This window comes from Cyprinodon tularosa, unplaced genomic scaffold, assembly GCF_016077235.1.
Source record: "Cyprinodon tularosa strain WSP-4 unplaced genomic scaffold, ASM1607723v1 ctg1077, whole genome shotgun sequence".
NCBI lineage: Eukaryota > Metazoa > Chordata > Actinopteri > Cyprinodontiformes > Cyprinodontidae > Cyprinodon > Cyprinodon tularosa.
This window is the reverse complement of record NW_024037868.1, coordinates 90,661-98,172: the sequence shown is the minus strand read 5'-3', so window position 1 is coordinate 98,172 and position 7,512 is coordinate 90,661.

Genomic DNA, 7,512 nt, shown 5'->3' with positions numbered 1-7,512 from the left:
TATAACTTTAGTAATGGATTCTCTACAGAGAATGTATAAAAGCTTAAAACTGAATACATGTAATAAATTGTAACTGATCTAAGAATAACCACACAGAAATCTACTGTAAATATCTATGCAAATAAATTATTATAAAACACTCCACAAATCATGAATGAAGCAATATTTAGTTTACTTCCTAGAAATATTCGGAAACAGTTTTTTCACAATGTTGGGGGTATTATTTAAAGAGGGAGCTGAACTTTAAACATCAGCAGTCATGCACAATGTTACGTTTTCTCTTATCTCTGTGGAGTAAAGTTTTAAAACAGATCGGGGGCAGAGCTGAAACGATGTCCAAGCATATAAATAATTACAAACAGGAAATTTTTCAGAATGCACCAGGAGGGAGAAGAGCTTTAAGAATTGAGTTTTTGAATATTTTCTTTGTGTAATGATTATAATTGAACTTTATTAATCTTACACTGGAGAAATTAACCTCTACATTTAACCCATTCCCTTGGGGAGCAGTGCCATCATGGGGCGCCCGGGATTAAGGGTCTTGCTCAGCAGTCTGTGGAGCTCGAACTCACAACCTCAGGATTCCATGCTCTATGCCCTAAACGCTAAGTCGCCACTCCCCCTAGTGCTTAATCCACTTATTTTAATCTACCGGTAAGTCTATTAACTGTATGTAGTAAGATGAAATTTTGACTTCTGACTGAATACTGAAAAAGATTTAAATAAGCTGGGTGTGTTGAATTACTAGGTGCAAATAAACTTTTTTTTTTATCCTTTTGGGCAACATAACAAAAATATTTTGTTGACTATTTGCCAACGTTGCTTAAATCTGTTGCTCAAATAAAGATAATGAGGATAAAGATGATGATAAAATTATTATTCTCCCACAGGGTAAAAAGGAGAAGTTTCAGTTGAAATAATGTATTCTTCAACTTAAAAAGGTTGGGAGAAGATGGCTGAAAACAGATTATAAGTGAGCACAGAAATTAGGCTCTGAATCTAAAGAGGATGATAAACTTAATGAGACTGCTCATTGTTGTTTTTTTTTTGTGTGTGTGCTAAACATAAATAATTTGAATTAATTTTAAAGCTCTTTACTCAATCACAATTTTTTTTTTCAAAACAGCTGCGACAGTGTGGAAAGTTATTGGGTTTAGAGTCAAAATACATCCAACTGTTAAAGAATAGCATATATATTACTTTACAACATGAAAAGGGGAAAAAAAGTCATTATCCAGATCTTCAAAGATTTTTACAGAAAGAAAAAGGGAGAGTCTGATATTATTGGATTTTTGTTTTCTCAGGAAATAACTGCAGCCTATCATCGTTAATTCATCTTTCTTTCTCATTTAGCAGATGACACATTTCAAGCAGAGAGGCAGATGTACTTGCTGATTGATTTGATTTGCAGACTAGTAGCATGCCATGCGTGCAACATCATACCATGTAGGGTGGTTAGCTTTTTAGATAGAGACAGATGTCTGTTGGCTTTACGTGTGACTAGAGGAGAAAGTGCTTTTTTATATCACTCCAACTTTAGGCAAATTCTGTTAGAAACTTAATATCTCTGTTAAGTATTGTGCATGAAAATGTGCAAACGACTTCTTGTGAGTTTGCTGTAAATGTTTAACTTAAAGCTGATAGCTGTTCCTAAACAGACTGTTACACTTTGGTAAAATTATTTTTTTTTCTTGCAGGAAAAATGGAAAAATTTGGGGGTAGAATGAATTACTGTGAAAATAAGCATTTTTTTATTTAAATCTTTTTTGAATGGGGACATTTTCCGCACTATAAACCAAAATTTTGAAATTGTTAGACTGAGTACTTCCAACTTGTTATTTTGTAAAACTTTTGCAAACTGTGTGAATTTAGTGTAACATATATATTTTTTCAAACTTAGCTCAAACATAATTTATTGATGGGAATTATTGTGTAGTAATTAAGCACACCTTAAATAAACTGATTAAGAACAACTTAACTGTAATGACAAAATGCATATTTTGACAATAAGACCTCATTGGCTGATTAGTTGGCAATGGATGTGGCAAAGCTGTAACACTGAGAGTGAGGTGGAGACTGTTCAGTGTCGCTGGGAAGCAAGTCGTTAAATGCAACGATGTTAAAGCTCCAAGGCTGTATGATGAAATAACCATCATGCTAATAATAGTTAGATGTTATTAATGGACATAAATGACCAATAAGGCTAGGAAGTACTGCTAGTGCTGATTAGTAAAATCAACATATTTTAGAGGCATTTAATAAAATAATGAATCCAAAGGTAGTAAACTTTTTTTTAAGCTCAGTTTACTGGATAAAATGGTTGCAACAATGAAATGTTTATACCTTAACAACAACCACATAATTTTGTTTTTCTAGTCAGCTTAAAGGTATCTTATTATACTACATTAGAAAATGAAATATATTAGCAATGGGCCCTCCAGAGCATGTTTTTGCCATTTGAGAAATAGAATTCCTGTCAGATTAGACAGACAGCATATACTAAAATACTTCTCATTCAGCCATCTTCTAAATGAGCTGTTTTGGCTTTTCATTGCCCCTGTCCCCCTGAAGGCTGCACGCCCACAACCCACAACCATGACAACCAATGATGGAGGCTAGGAGAGCAGAATAATACATAAGAAAAAGCACTGACCTTAAACGATGGGCTGCAACAGTCTGAACTGCTCATAATTAACAACAAGAAAAGGTTGAAAAGATAAAAACACATTGATTTATGTTAACAACAGTAATATACACTTTTTTATTTCATTGGAAATATGGACACATCCCCTTCTGTTAGTTATGTGTGTTTTGTCTAAAATAAACTCCATCAAGTAACTCATGTGGTAAAAAAGACAGTTGTCTCGTTGAAACAGTACTTTGAGACAGCAATCCATGCCTTTGTTATATGTCGGCTGGATTACTGTAGCTAACTTTATTTTGGCGTGACCCAGCACATCTCCAGTTGATGCAAAATGCAGCAGCGCACCTTTTAACTAGAGCACATAAAGTACATAATGGTGGTGGTGGTGGTGGTGGTGGTGGGGTGGGGTGGGGTGTGTGGGTTGGGATGGGGGGGACGTACCCTTGGGGGTACAGGGAGGAACTGCATGGGGGTCACGAAAGTTTTGGTTGGTTGGACTTTCTTTATATTCCCCCCTACAATTTTTTCAAGTAATTGAAATGTCTTTAAATGCAGATTAACATGAATTTAACACATTGTAGTAAACAGATAAATGGAGGGAGAAGATGTCTTTAAGTCATCAATGCACACATTTAGCAACACACAGGAGCTCTTTCAAGCTGGGCATCGTTTCATTGACAACACCTGTCCCATCTACGATGAATCCGAATCAGGAATACTTTCATTATCCCAGGGCGAAATTACTTTTGTTACATGACACCATCTGTAATAGAGTGAATATAGGACCAGTTTGATATAACACAATTCCATACAATATATATATTTAGGGGGTCCCCCGCTCCATCTCGCCATCAGTTTGGGGGTCCTAGGCCTGAAAACGTTGAAGCCCCCTGAGTTAGGGCATTCCGCTTGGAATCCAGAGTTTTTGAGTTCAAGCCCCACTACCACAGACTGCCACTCTGGGTCCCTAAGCAAAGACCCTTAACCCCACACTGCTCCCCAGGTGTCACGCAATGGCAGCCCACTTCTCCCTAAGGGGATTGGCTAAATGCAGAGAGTTAATTTCATTGCTCTGTACTTGTGACAGTGTAATAACAATAAAGCACTAGAAAAAAAAAGGAAATGGAACATAGAGGGAGAAAATAACCCCCATCCTAGCCTCCTTGTAAGATCCTTTTGTTTGTTTTTAAGTCTTTAAATAGCCTGGCCAAGAGTCCTGCACCGGGTAGGGTACTCCTATAAAATGTACATCAACAGGTAGAAAAAAATATATATATTATTTCACAGGTACGGGCCCGGGTATACATGGACAAAATGCGGGTATCATAGAGTTACACCATGGATTAAAACTATTTATATTTTTTTATTTATTAATTCTATATCTTAAAAAAATAAATTGATTCGAGAATATCCAGATAGTATTTTCTTTGAGCAACGGGGCATACCTTCTTACTTCGGCCAATTTAGAGCTGTTAATCTGTGTGTGCAGCGCACACTGGATGTGATTGTGAGGCAGGGTTCTTTACTGCCTCTTTAATATAAACGGCTGTGTGTACACTTTGTGATCACTGCTCGGGTCCCACTTTATTATTAACGAGTCCGTGCGGCCCCGGACAGGTTTGAAATGGGATAATTTTGGTTAACGGGTCGGGTCTCCTTTCTGAACTCTACAGTGTGCGGGCTGATACAGTTTTGAAAAATCAGACCCGTGCAGAACACTGGTCTGGCCTCTCCCTACCTCTCTGAGCTTCTCCACCCCTATGCTATGACTCAGTGCCTCAGGTCAGCTGACCTGCTGCTCCTGGAGGTACCGAGGTCTGAACAGAAGCTCACATGAGACAATTTCAGTTGGGAAATAAGCTCCCCTTCCTCATTAGACAATTCTCCTCACTGTTTAATTTTAAAACTCATCTTAAAACCTATTTTTTATTCTTTGACTTTCAACAAAGTGTGAGACGCTCTCGGTTTTTCTGTTAGTGGTTTGTTTTTATGTTTTTTATGTGTTTTTAATTATTTTAATTAAGTTATTTTATTTTTTAAATTCTTTTACCTTTTTAGTTTTTATGCAGTTTTAATTTTATTTGGTATTTACGACCCTTTTTGGCAGCTGAAGTTGTTTTAAAAGCTCTATAAATAAAGTTGAGTTAAATGGTTCCTTAAATCAATGAGTTAAACTTACATATCAAGTTTTATGGTGTTTAGCTTCCTCTCAAATCCCTCAAAGATGAACAATTGATCCTAACCATACCCTCTGACACAAATACTGACTTGTTCTGATTATATTCTAGCTTTGGTCAGAAGTATGTATGTGATCTGTTTAAATGAGTAAAATATATGCTGGACAGAATAAAGTCTGTGTGGTAGCAGAAGTTAAAATTCTGTTCAAACCTTGTTTACCTTCTTTCAGTTAGAGTTAAAGCTTCTGCTCTTTTCCCTAAAGGTTTCTGGGGAAATTTAGAACCAACTACACATTATTTTTCTTTGTGAAAATAACTTAGTACTCCATTTATGTCTTCAGGTGAACGTTTTGGTCCACTAGATTCACTGTCTTACATTTTGCTCCCATGGTATGCTATTAAGGCCTGAGTGACAGATGTTCCCATGCAAGTACACACACATGCATGAACGTACTGTATGCTCTCGAGCAGCTGACCTGGCAATATAAACAAGAGACTGGAGCATAACACAGAGAGATGGGGAATGATATCTTACCATAATTCACTAAAAACATAGCTTTATTTCTTCAAAAAAAAAATTTCAAGTATTTTTTATCAAAGAAAGGAAATTTTCAAGACCAGATATATGAAATGTCAAGTTGGGTGGATGTTTTTTGACAACTCAAATGACTCAAAGCTGAAGTCATTTCTTGCAGATTTAATCTTTCAAAAGGTGGCAACTGAGGCAAAAAAAAACAAAAATAACAAAATACTGAAAACCAAAAACAGGAAGACTTCATGAAAACACACATGAGGATCAAGAAACAACGAGGAACCAGCAAACAGTAACTGAAGAGTATATATGTCAAACAGAACAAAGAATGGGCCAATGAACTGATTAGGAACAGGTGTGGACAGAAGAATCTAGAAAGGAGCTAGGTAAAGGAGACTGACACAAGAGGGCAACAGAGGGTTAATAAGAAATACATACCGTAAGAACTCAAATACAACCAGAAAACACCTCAAAATCGAAATGAAACACATGAACACTTAAAAAGAAGACTTAAACAGAACCAAAAATTTCAAAACTATGACAAATGTATGAAATCTATCACTACTATGTATGCAGATAACAGAGTTGTGTTTTTCTACAAAACTTTCAGACTGTAGTCCATCTCTATTAGATTTAAAATTACAATTTGTAGAAGATTATCTGTGAACACTTTATGAGTAATATTCAGCTGGTTCAGGTTTCTTGGGCCCCTTGTATGGAGGGCTGGCTTTAGTTAAACTACCAGAGTAAGGAGCTGAGGACGAGGGGTTATCTTATGCAAGAAAAACACTCTACTCAAGAGAAAATATCTAATTTCACTTAAGTAAAGCAGCCATACAAGAACAGAGGGCCAGATCTCCTATACATCTACATTTGATGGCATACTCAAGTTGCTGCCAGAGGCAAAACAACTACTGGATTTAGGGGACTTCTTCCTTTACATATAAGTTCTTGTAAGTTTGGCTGTGATAACTTATTTTTTTTGATAGGTGAGCTTATGAGGTTTTATCTGATAATTTCCCTTTCTATTTTATGGCACTATTTCTTTGCAAGATGACAAAAGACAAGAACAAAAAAAAAAAAAAAACCTCAACAACCACCTTATAATACCAATGTTTTGATATGACAAATTCAAAAAAAGATACAAAACCAAAATTTAGAATAACCCACCATGACTTTATATTACAAAAATACAGTTGGAACTGGCATATTTTTGATATGATGCAAAGTCAAGTTTGACCTTAAAATTGTTGTTCAAGATTAAGAGTCAAAAGTGTACAACCTAAACAAACAAAGGGGTCTTTTTAGAGTAAAACAACCCGACTAAGAAAAACAATAACGTTAAGTCCTTTTTAACAACCGCATCTTTCCTGGTATTAACCTATGAACCATGGTTTTAGAAAGCAGAAATATAGCCCCTATTTTTTAATTTTACTCAACTTCATTATGAAACAGGATGTTCTGTCTTTTGTCCCTGCTGCTGAAGCAGTAAGGTCTGATGCTCTCAAGGGCAGCCCATGTGGTATGTTACCACCCAGGAACCTCTGTCTGACCAGCAGCGTTTTGTTTACATACAGACCTCTCTGAGTGCCACAGTGTCACTTATCTGTCTGCACCTCCACCCATACACTTGCTTTAATCCTCTAAGTGTAGTGAATGAAAGTGCTGAACATTAACAAAGGATGTCCTTTAAGCCTCAAGCTGAATGGATGTGCTCAGGGTGTGAATTTATTTTTTGCTTTAATGGAAAGGCTATTAGGACACAGTTTGAGCATTCCAACACCTGAACAAACAAGTTGACAAGGGAAAAATAATCATTTGGGATGAATGTTAAGTATTTGCCTCTAGCAACTTGAATCACTTGTGTGAGGATGTCACAAGAATGAATGTATTGTATTCTAAATTTAAATAAAATTCAATTAGGGATATTGACTTATTCCATAAACAGAATGCCTCCTTATGAGTAGGATTTTGCAACTCTGAAGCCCTTTGTATACAAAAAAATATTTACAATAAAGAGGTTTATCGTGTGAGTCTTGGAACTCCCATAAGGAAAACTCCGTTATTTGAACCTACTACTGCAGTAACTGTCTAATGACCTGTCACAGACTGAGCTGACCACGCACCTTTCTTCTTATCCTAATATACTGCATGCTAGG